Below are 12275 nucleotides of genomic sequence, written 5' to 3'. Positions count from 1 at the left end.
CCACTATCAACATCCCAGGGGCTACCATTGACCAGAAACTGAACAGGAATAGCCATATAAATATCATGGCTAAAATAGCAGGTCATATGCGAGGAATCCTGAGGCGAGTAACTCACCTCCTGACTCCCCAAAGCCAGTCCACCATCTACAAGGCACAAGTCAGGAGTGTGATGGAATACTCTCCGCTTGCCTGGATGGCTGCAGCTCCAACAACACTCAAGAAGCTCGGCACCATCCAGGACAAGGCATCACATGATTGGCACCCCATCCACAACATTCACTCCCTCCACCACCGACGCACAGTGGCAGCAGTGTGTACCATCTGCAAGATGCACTGCAGCAACACACCAAGGCTCCTTAGACAGCACCTTCAAAACACACAACCTCTACCATATAGAAGGGCAAGGGCAGCAGATGTATGGAAACACCACCACCTGCAAGTTCCCCTCCAAGCCACACACCATGCTGATTTGAAACTATCCTGCCGTTCCTTCACTGTCGCTGGGTCAAAATACTGGAACTTCCTTCCTAACAGCACTGTGGGTGTACCTACCCCACGTGGACTGCAGTGGTTCAAGAAGGCAGCTCACCACCACCTTCTCAAGGGTAATTATGGATGGGCAATAAATGCTGGCCTGGCCAGCGATGTCCACATCCCATGAATGAATAAAAAAAAATGATGCCAGAGAACTGAAGGGCTGTAAACGTTACACCCTGTTTAAAGAAGGGGAGGTTGGATAAGTCCTGTAACTATCAGTCTAATGTTGATTCTTGGAAAATTCTGGAGGCCATAACCCAGCACAAAAATATTTCTTGCTTGTAAAATCATGTCTTAATAAATGACAAGCAGCAGGGATAGCTTCATGGAAAATCATTTCTGATAGTCTTGATAGTTTGTTGACAGAATTGTGAGTGTTAACGAGGATAGCGTGATTCGTGTTATAGAATCATAGAATCGTTGAAAATTTAAGGCACAGAAAGAGGCCACTTGGCCCATCGTGTCTGTGCCAGCCGAAAAGTTATCCACCTATTCTTATCCCACCTTCCAGCATTTAATCCATAGCCCTGCACATTATGACACTTGTGGTGCACATTCAGACTCTTTTTGAATCAGTAGAGGGTTTCTGCCTCAACCATCCTTTCAGGAAGTAAGTTCCAGACCCACACTAAAAGCAAGGGACCCAGTACCAAGCCCTGTGGAAAACCACGGGAAAGTCCTCCAGTCAATACCCGTCAACAATTACCCTTTGTTTCCTGTCACTGAGACAATTTTGTATTTCTGGGTGAACATGTTTTTCCTCAACTCCCTTCTGAAAGTTCTACCAATCACTTTAAATTTATGTCCCCTCGTCACTGACCTTTCTGCTAAGGTGAATAGAGCCTTCACCTCCACTCTATCCAGGCTCCACAAAATGCTGTTCATTTCAATCAGATCTCCCGTCAACCTTCTCTGTTCCATGGAGAACAACCCCAGCCTATCCAATCTTTCCTCATAGCTGCATTTTTTCCAGTCCAAGCAACATCCTCATAAATCTCCTGTGTACCCTCTCTCGTGCAATTACTTCCTTTCTGTAATGTGGTTACCAGAACTGCACAAAGTATTCAAGATATGGCCTAACCAATGTTTTATACAGTTCCAGCAAAACCTCCCAGCTCTTACATTCTATACCTCAGCTAAAAAGGGAAATGATTCCATATGCATTCTTAACTGCCTTATTGACCAATCCTGCTATCTTCAGGGATATGTGGGCATTCACTCCAAAGCTCCTTACTTGCTCTATGCTTCTCAGTATTGTCCTAGTAATCGTGTATTCCTTTGCTTGCTTGAGCTCCTCACACTTATCCGGGTCGAATCCCATTTTGCTGCCCATCTGACCAGACTGTCAATATCTTCCTGCAGCCTTCTCGCTATCGACCACATGGCCAATCGTTGTGTCGTCTGCAAAAGTCTTGATCATACCCCCTACATTTACGTCAAAATCTTTAATATAGACAACAGAAAGCAGGGGACCCATTACTGAGCCCTGTGGATTGACATTGGAAACAGTCCTCCAGTCGCAAAAATACTTGTCAATAATTACCTTTTGTTTCCTGCCACTGAGCCAATTTTGTATCCGCCTTGCTGCATTTCTCTGGATGCCATTGGATTTTATTTTTTGAACCAGTCTCTCATGTGGGACATTGTCAGAGGCCTTGCTCAAATCCATGTAGACCACATCAACTGCACTACCCTCATCTATATTCCTTGTAACATCTTCAAAAAATTCGATCAATTTGGTCAAACAAGAGCGTCCCTTAACAAATCCATGCTGACTATCTTTGATAAACCTGTGCCTCTCGAAGTGACAGTTTATCCCGTCTCTCAGAATAGATTCCAATAATTTGCCCACTACTGAGGTTAGACTGACTGGCCTGTAATTATTCAGACTATCCTTCGCTCCCTTTTTAAACAGAGGTACAATGTTAGCAATTCTCCAATACTCCAGCACCACACTTTATCTCGTGAGGATTGGAAAATGATGGTGGGCAGACCCTCTGCTATTTCTTTTCTTGCTTCTTCGAACAGCCTGGGGTACATTTCATCCGGCTGTAGTTATTTTTCAACTTTCAAGGATGCTAATCCCATTAATACTTCCTCTCTCCCTATGTTTAACACACCCAATAATCCACACTCCTCCTCCTTAACGACAATATCTAAATCCCCCCTCTTTTCTGAAGACATACGCAAAGTGTTCAATAAAGAACCATACCAATATCTTCCACCCTTATACAAAGGTTACCTTTCTGATCTATTATGGGTCCTGCTCTCCCCTTAGTTAACCTCTTACTCGTAATGTATTGAGAAAACATCTTTGGGTTCACCTTGATTTTGCTTGCCAATATTATTTCATTCCCTCTCTTTCCTTTCCGAATTTCCTTTTTGATTTGACCCCTCCACTTTCTAAACTCCTCTCAACTTTCTCTAGAATTGAGTTCTCAGTGTCGGATATATGCTTCCCTTTTCTGTCTTATCCTACCCTGTCGGCACCTTGACATCCATGGGACTCGGGATTTGGCCGACTCACCCTTTTTCTTTGTGGGAACATGCTTATCCTGAACCTCTTGAATCTCCCCTTTGAATGCCTCCCACTGCTCTGAGACTGAATTACCTTCAAGCAGCTGTTTCCAGTCCACTTTCGCTCCACAGTTTAGTAATATCAGCCTTGCCCCATTGAGAACTCTAACTGCTGATATATCTCTTGTCCTGGTCCATAATTATGTTAAAACGAACTGAATTATGTTCATTCCCACCAAAATGCTCTCCCACTCCTACTCCTTCCACCAGCCCATCTTCATTTCCTAAAACAATGTCTAAAACGGCACCCTCTCTTGTTTAACTTGTTACATCCTGGTCAAAAACGTTCTCCTGAATGCACCCCAAGATTTCTGCTCCCTCAATTCTTTTCATACTAAAATTATCCCAGTTAATATTGGGGTAATTAAAATCCCCTACTATTACTGCCCTATTGTTCTTGCACTTCTCAGAGAGGTGCCTAAATATCTGCTCTTCTATCTCCCCCTGACTATTTGGCTGTCGAGATAACACTCCCAGCAGTGTGATTGTCCCTTTTTGGTTCCTCAGCTCAATCCATATGGTCTCACTTGATGAACCTTCCAACATATCATCCCTCCTCACAGCTGCAATAGATACCTTGACCAAACTTGTCACTCCCCCTCCTTTCTTATCACCTTCCCTATCGCGTCTGAAAACCCCGTAACCAGGAACGTTGAGCTGTCATTCCTGTCCCTCCTTAAGCCATGTTTCTGCAATAGCTATGATATCATACTACCACGTGTCTATCTGTGCCCTCAGCTCATCTGCTTTATTTGCTATACCCCTTGCATTGAAATAGATACCCTTGAGCACTGCTAAGCTCTTCATCTTTATTTTATAACCTTTGTTTCCTCTGTCTTCCAGACTCATCCATTAATTTTCCGCCTTCCATTTTCATTTCTGATTTTGCCCCAGCTGAGTCTACCCTCAGGTCCCCATCCCCCTACCAAACTAGTTTAAACCCTCCCCAATAGTACTAGCAAAACGTTCCACAAGGAACCCAGTCCCGACTCTGTTCAGGTGCAAATCTTCCGGCCTATACAGGACCCATCTCGCCCAGAGACGGTCCCAGTGTCCCAGGAATATGAAGCCCTCCTTTCTGCATCATATTTCCAGCCAAACATCCATCTGTCTTATCTTTCTATTTCTGTGCTCAGTTGTGCATGGCATTGGGAGTAATCCGGAGATTGCTACTTTTGACGTCCTGCTTGTCAATTTCTTCCCTTGCTCCCAAATTCTGACCACAGAACAACATTCCTCTTTCTACCTATGTCATTGGTTCCGATGTGAACCACGACTTCTGGATGTTCCCCTTCACCTTCAGGATGCTCTGCAGTCGCTCAGTGACATCCTTGACCCTGGCAACAGGTAGGAACACACCAACCTAGATTCACGTCTGCGGCCACAGAAACGCCTGTCTGTTCCCCTGACTATTGAACCACCGATCACTCTGGCTCTTTCCGTCATCCCTGTATCCCACTATACAGCTGAGCCACCCGTGGTGCCATGGACTTGGCTCTGGCTGTACTCCCCAGGTGAAGCATCACTTTCCTCAGTATTTAGAACTGAATACCTGTTGGAGAGTGAGATGCACTCAGCGGTCACCTGCACTACCTGCCGGATTCTTTTTGACTGTCTGGTGATCACCCATTCCCTCTCTCCCTGCATACTCTTAAGCAGAGGGGTGACCACATCTATAAACATGCTAAAGCTGAATAAGCTGGTATATGAGAAGAAAGAATGTGCAGGGTTATGGGGAAAAGGCAGGGAATGGGATTAGGTGAATTTCTCATGCGGAGAGCCGGTGCAGACACAACGGGATGAATAGTTCCTTTTGTGCGGTAATAACACTGTAATGTGCCGTCTCAGATGGGTGTAATGGTGGAGAATGGGGGATCCATGGTGGGAAAGGGAAGTTTTCCTGTGGGAACCGAAATCTTAGCAAGAATTGTCCGGGTCGAGGGCATCCAGGAAATATCCTCCCTGCTTCCTCCAGCTCCTGAAGTGTCCTCCGGTATCCTGGTGCCAATGACTATGTCCTCATGACGGTGATGATATGAAGGGTGCAGCAGAACACCATGAACTTGGACACCTGATCCAGTGTGTAGTGGAGGGCTCCTCCCGAGCGGTTCAGACATCGGAAGCATTGCTTCATCACACCGATGGTCTATTCCTGGTGACCCCATTGCCCACGTTGTACACAAGTTAATTGTGTGATGTTGGTTGGCGGTGGGAGGTGGTTTGGGGGAGTAGAAACATGAGCTGTGTCCAGAGGGGGTTTCCTTTGTCTCCGAGGAGCCACATTCTGAATCAGCATGGCGACCGAAGTGTTGGGACCGGCTGACTGCTTCAGAATGAAGGTATGGTGGCTGCAGCCAGCATAGTGGACATTCACCAATATGATGTACTGGGCATGCTCTCACACCAACTGTATATTAATGGAGTGAGAGTTCTTCCAGTTCCTGTGACTCTCCCTATTGAAATTGGGGCCCGGAAGAGCAACCTACACCATCAGGAATCCCGCTATCCTGACAAAGCCACGGGATCTCTCATCCTGCTTCTCCCTGCTGAGGGAGAAATGATAACATAGATGGTCAACCTCACCTCCCAGAATTATCAATGGACAACACGCAGGCCTCGCAACTACTGGTCCGTTAGTGTAACATCAGTGGTGAGTAAGGTTTTAGAAACAATAATAAGGGAAAAAGGGCAACACACACTTGGAAAGGTCTGAGTTATTTAAGGATTGTCAGCACGGATTTCTAAAAGACAGATTATGCTTGATGAACTAATTGAATTGATTTCGATGATCAGAGAAGGTTGATGAAGGGAATGTGATGGATGTTGTCTACATGGATTTTATGAAAGTATTTGATGAAGAACCACACAAAAGCTTGGTTAATAAAATTGAAGCTCATGGAATAGCATCCAATTGGATCAAAAATTGTCCAAAGGACAGCAAAAAGATTCTTGTGTTAAATGGTTGTTTCTTGACTGGAGGATGGTAGACAGTGATGTTCCCCAATGGTCAGTGCTAGGAATACTGATTTATTTATTTATGTTTGATGTATGTAAATGACACGGATCTTCGAATACAGAGTAGAATTTCAAAATTTTCCGAAGATACCAAACTTGGAGGAGTGGTAAGCAGTGAGGATGATACAAACTGCCTGCAACAGGATCTAGATAGGCTAGCAGAATGGACAGAGAAGTGGCAGGTAGAATTTAATAAAGAGGGGTGTGAGCTGATGCATTTGGATAGAAGGAATAGGAAGGCAATATAGACTGAATGGCACAGTTCTAACGGTTATGCAGGAACAGAAGGATCTGGGGCTCCATATGCATTGATCGAGGCAGGACCTGTTTGGTGAGTGTTTAGCAAAACGTATCGACCACACTTGGAATATTGTGTTCAGTTCTGGTCGCCTCATTATAGGAAGGCGGTGGAAGCTTTAGAGAGGGTGCAGAGGAGATTTACCAGGATGCTGCCTGGACTGGAGGGCATGTCCTACGAAGAAAGATTGAGAGAGCTAGGGCTTTTCTCATTGGAGCGAAGAGGGATGAGAGGTGACTTGATAGAGGGGTACAAGATGATGAGAGGCATAGATAGAGTGGATAGCCAGAGACTATTTCCCAGGGCGGAAAGGGCTATCATCAGGGAGCATAATTTTAAGGTGATTGGAGGAAGGTTTCGGGGAGATGTCAGAGGTAGGTTATTAACACAGAGAGTGGTGGGTGTGTGATGAATGCGCTGCCAGCGGTGGTAGTAGAAGCAGATAAATTAGGGGCATTTAAGCGACTCGTGGATAGGTACCTGGATGATAGTAGAATGAAGGGTAGGCAGTTAGTTTGATCTTAGAGTTGGTTAAAGGTTCGGCATAACATCGTGGGCCGAAGGGCCTGTACTGTGCTGTACTGTTCTATGTTCTATGTTCTATCTTGGGATTTATCATGAGAGACAAAGATACAAAATAAGGGAAGTTATGCAGAACCTTCATAAAGCTTTGGTTAGGCCCCAACTATAGAACTGTGTCCAGTTCAGGTCACCACACTTTAGGAAGGATGTGAAGGTCCTTGAGAGGGTGCAGAGGAGATTTAATAGAATGGCTCCAGGGACGGAGGGGTGTTAGATAGAAGGTTAGTTTGGAGAAGACGGAGTTGTTCTCCCTGGAGTAAAGGAGATTGAGAGAGATGTGATAGAGCTGTACAAGATTATGATAGGCTTAGATAAGGAAGACATGGAAAAACTGTTCCCATTAACAGATGAAACACAGACTAGGGGACACAGATGGAAGGTTTGGGTAAGAGATGCAGGGGGAAAATGAGGAAGAACTTTTTTACACAGTTGATCTTAATGAGCTGGAACTCACTGCCCATGAGAGTGGTGGAAGCCGAGACAATCAATGATTTCAAAAGGAAACTGAATGAAATTAACTTGCAGGTATATGAGGAATGAGCTGGGAGTGGCACTGACTGGATTACTCCAGCGAGAGAAGGCCTCCTTTTGTGTTGTGCATGACTCTACGACTCCATTGATTTCTACGAGTCTATGCTGTATGTGTCTACTGCTCCTGCCTGGGAAGATCCAGATATATAGACTTTCAATGAAACTGACCTTAACGGCCACTGACAGCTCCGTAATCACCCTGGAGTGAGGCTACAGGTCGTGTTACAGGAGGTGACACAGCTCTGCGACCACCTCCTTATTGAATCAGAGTCACCTCACACACTGCTCTTGGGTTAATTGTAGGTAGGAAAAGAGCTCTTGGAAAACCCGGGGTGGGTAGGGAAGAGTCCCTCCACCCTCTTTACAGAACTTCCACTCTCTGCAGTCTCTGCTCCATTTGTGGGTCATGTTACAGATCCAGAGACACTGTAACTACAGTCCCCATACCTCGTACAGAGTTGAGTCACCAAATCCTCTGTCCTCCCTGAATGTCTGCAGCAGCTCACAACACAACCTCTAGAAACCCATCCACAACACCTGCACTGACTTTACAACAGCAGAAGTAAGTCAAAAGCCCCTCACCTGTAGGTTGGATGCCTGGTCCTTTTAAATAACACTAGAGGGGATTCATTGTGATGCTAAATGTATATTCAGCTGACAGTGACTAACACAAGCAGTCAGTGGTCATGCCGAGACCTGATTTCAAAGACGTACTCAAAGCTGTCTGGTTGGGACATTGAAGTCACATTCAAAACTATCCTCACATGAGTATCACAAGCATAGTATGACTCGCTGGAGCCCTGTCCAGCATGAGGCACTGGGCTGACCACTCTAGAGCCCTGTCCAGCATGAGGCACTGGGCTGACCACACTAGAGCCCTGTCCAGCATGAGGCACTGTGCTGACCACTCTGGAGCCCTGTCCAACATGGGGCACTGTGCTGACCATACCAGAGCTCTGTCCAGCATGGGGCATTGTGCTGACCATACTAGAGCTCTGTCCAGCATGGGGCATTGTGCTGACCACACTGGAGCCCTGACCAGCATGGGGCATTGTGCTGACCATACTAGAGCCCTGTCCAGCATGGGGCACTGTGCTGACCATACTCGAGCCCTGTCCAGCATGGGGCATTGTGCTGACCATAGTAGAGCCCTGTCCAGCATGGGGCATTGTGCTGACCATACTAGAGCCCTGTCCAGCACGGGGCAATGTGCTGATCATACTAGAGCCCTGTCCAGCATGGGGCATTGTGCTGACCATACTAGAGCCCTGTCCAGCAATGGGCATTGTGCTGACCATACAAGAGCCCTGTCCAGCATGGGGCATTTTGCTGACCATACTGGAGCCCTGTCCAGCATGGGGCATTGTGCTGACCATACTAGAGCCCTGTCCAGCATGGGGCAATGTGCTGACCATACTAGAGCCCTGTCCAGCATGGGGCATTGTGCTGACCATACTGGAGCCCTGTCCAGCATGGGGCATTGTGCTGACCATACTAGAGCCCTGTCCAGCATGGGGCATTGTGCTGACCATACTAGAGCTCTGTCCAGCATGGGGCATTGTGCTGACCATACTAGAGCCCTGTCCAGCATGGGGCATTGTGCTGACCATACTAGAGCCCTGTCCAGCATGGGGCATTGTGCTGACCATACTAGAGCCCTGTCCAGCATGGGGCATTGTGCTGACCACACTAGAGCTCTGTCCAGCATGGGGCACTGTGCTGACCATACTAGAGCCCTGTCCAGCATGGGGCATTGTGCTGACCATACTAGAGCTCTGTCCACCAATGGGCACTGTGCTGACCACACAAGTGTACAGCCCACCATGGGACACTGTGCTGACCACACTAGAAGTGGCCGGCTGTGTGGTTCGCATCATTTTTTGGGTCCCATCTTCTGTGCCCTCAGCACCAGTGGGTCTGTAGAGTTGAAAATCGTGGCTAGGAACAGATACAGAGAGAAAGAAATTCACTTTAAAAAGAGAATTGAGAAAAGATTGAAGGCATATTATTTGCAGAAATATGGGAAATGCACAGGAGAATGGGACTAATGGAGTGGTGAGGCCATGGAGTGATTCAGACTCAAGAATGAGAATATTAAAAGGAGGGTGGTGGAAGCCGAGACAATCAATGATTTCAAAAGGAAACTGGTTGGACACCTGAAGGAAATGATCTTGCAGGGATACGGGGATTGAGCGGGGGAGTGGGACTGCATGGATTGTTCCAAACAGAGCTGGCATGGAGAGACCGAATGGCCTTCTTCTGTGTTGTAAATGACTCTATGACCCTAGCGCTCTCTGTGGACTGTAAGTTGGATATGTCTCCGGCTCCTGCCTGGAAAGATCCAGATACATAGAGTTTCAATGAAGCTGTAACCTTAACAGCCACTGACAGCTCCGTCCTCACCCTGGTGAGCGGCTTCAGGTCGTGTTACAGGAGGTGACACAGTTCTGTGACCACTTCCTGATTGAATCAGAGTCACCTCACACACTGCTCCTGGGTTAGGTGTAGGTAGGAAAATTGATCTTGGAAAACCCAGGGTGGGTTGGCAACGCCCCCTCCTCCTCCCTCTTTACAGAGCTTCCCCTCTCTGCAGTCTCTGCTCCATGTGTTGGTCATGTTACTGACCCAGAGACACTGTAACTACAGTCCCCATACCTCGTCCAGAGTTGGGTCACCAAATCCTCCCTGAATGTCTGCAGCAGCTCACAACACAACCTCCAGAAAACCATCCACAGAACCTCCACCAACTTTACAATAGCAGAAGTAAGTCAAAAGCCTCTCACCTGTAAGTTGGATGCCTGGTCCTTTTAAATAAGACTAGAGGGGGTACCTCGTGCTGCTGAATGTATGTTCAGCTGAGAGTGACTAACACAGGCGGTCAGTGGACATGCACAGACCAAGTTTCAAAGACGTACATCAAAGTTCCCGGTATGGTACATTGACATCACTTTCAAATCCAACCTCAAAGGAACAACACATATCCGGTCCGATTGAGCTAGAGCCCCACCCAGATTGGGACACTGTGCAGGCCACACTAGAAGTGGCCGGCAGTGAAGACCACACGAATAGAACATAGATGATACGAGTTTGCTGGAGCCCTGCCCAGCATGGTGTATTGTGCACTAGCAGTGGTGGGCTCTGCGGTTCTCATCATTTTATGGATCCCAGCTTCTGTACCGTCAGCACCAGTAGTGCTGCAAAGTCTAAAATCGTGGCTCTGGACAGATACAGAGGGAAATAAATGCACTTAAAAGGAGAACTGAAAACAGATTGAAGTCAAAAGAGTTGCAGGAATATGGGAAATGGACAGGGAAATGGGACTATCTGGAGGGGTGAGGCCATGGAGAGATTCAAACACAGGAATGATTAAAATTAAGGTGCTGCCAGACTCGGAGCCAATGTAGATCAGGGATTTGGTGTGAGTTAGGATACAAGCAGCAGAGTTCTGGATGGACTGTGGTTTATGGATGTTTATAACTGGGAGGGTGACCAGGATAGAATTGGAATAGTCAAGTGTGGATTTAACGGTGACACGAATGAGGGTTTTTGCAGCAGATGGGCTGAGGCAGAAGTGGAGACGGGTGATATTACATGGGTGTTAGTAGGCAGGGTTGGTGATGGACAGAATATGGAGATGAACTCAGCTCAGGTTTAAATATAACACAGAAGTTGTAAACTGTCTGGTACAAGCTCAGATATTGGGCAGAGTGGAGTATGTGCTTCCCAGATAGGGGATGGAGTTTGTGATGGAGACCAATGATACTGGCTTCGGTATTCCCCAAATTTACATTGCAGAACAGTATTTCATTGAAACAGGGTTTACAGATCTCCTAGCCTGAAATAGAGACAGCAACAGCAGCAAAGATGAGAGAGTAAATGACAAGAACTGTAATACAGTTGAGAATGGTTCATAGAGCTAATAGCTGGAGATATTCACCAGGCATAACAACGGCAGCAAGAAGGGCAGAGTAAATTACAGGAGCAGTAATGCAGTTAAACATGGTTTAAAGAATTAATAGCTAGATAGAGAGACTTACCAGGGACACCAATAATAGCCAGGATGGGATAGTAAATATATTGAATAATCTTCAGTGCGAGATAGATACGGAGGTTTAATGAGTACCAATCATAATATGTAGAAAGAGAGTAAATAACCGAGGATAAAATCCTGTCCATTGTTGTAACATTCCAATCTATTGTTTTCAGATTCTGACCCATTGCTGTAACATTCCAATCTATTGTTCTCAGATTCTGACCCATTGTTGCACCATTCCAATCTATTGTTCTCAGATTCTGACCCATTGTTGTAACATTCCAGTCTTTTGTTCTCAGATTCTAACCTATCCTCTCTCTATCTCTCTGGAGCAGCTGATCTCTGTAAGTGCCGGGGCTGATGTTCCCACTGACACTATGGAATAACATATTGAAAGAAGCCCCTTATTAATAGAAGATGGAAAACACAATTAGGATCCATGGAGACTGACATTATGCACAGTCACGGAACAAACAGATTCAGTTAACCATTTTCAAACCAACACTTTTTGTACCACAATAAAGTTGAACATTTACCCAGTCTGGATGGGATGTATGAGGGTTGCTGAGGGATGGAATGGTGGAAATAGCAGAGGCACTGGCCAGAATATTCCAATCCCCCTTGGATATGGGCGTGATGACAGCTTTCCACAGGCTCACCACACTCTGGGTGAAGACACTTCTCCTCATCTCAGTCCTGAA

Source organism: Heterodontus francisci, unplaced genomic scaffold, assembly GCF_036365525.1.
Source record: "Heterodontus francisci isolate sHetFra1 unplaced genomic scaffold, sHetFra1.hap1 HAP1_SCAFFOLD_176, whole genome shotgun sequence".
Taxonomy (NCBI): Eukaryota; Metazoa; Chordata; class Chondrichthyes; order Heterodontiformes; family Heterodontidae; genus Heterodontus; species Heterodontus francisci.
Note: the sequence above shows the minus strand (reverse complement) of the source record.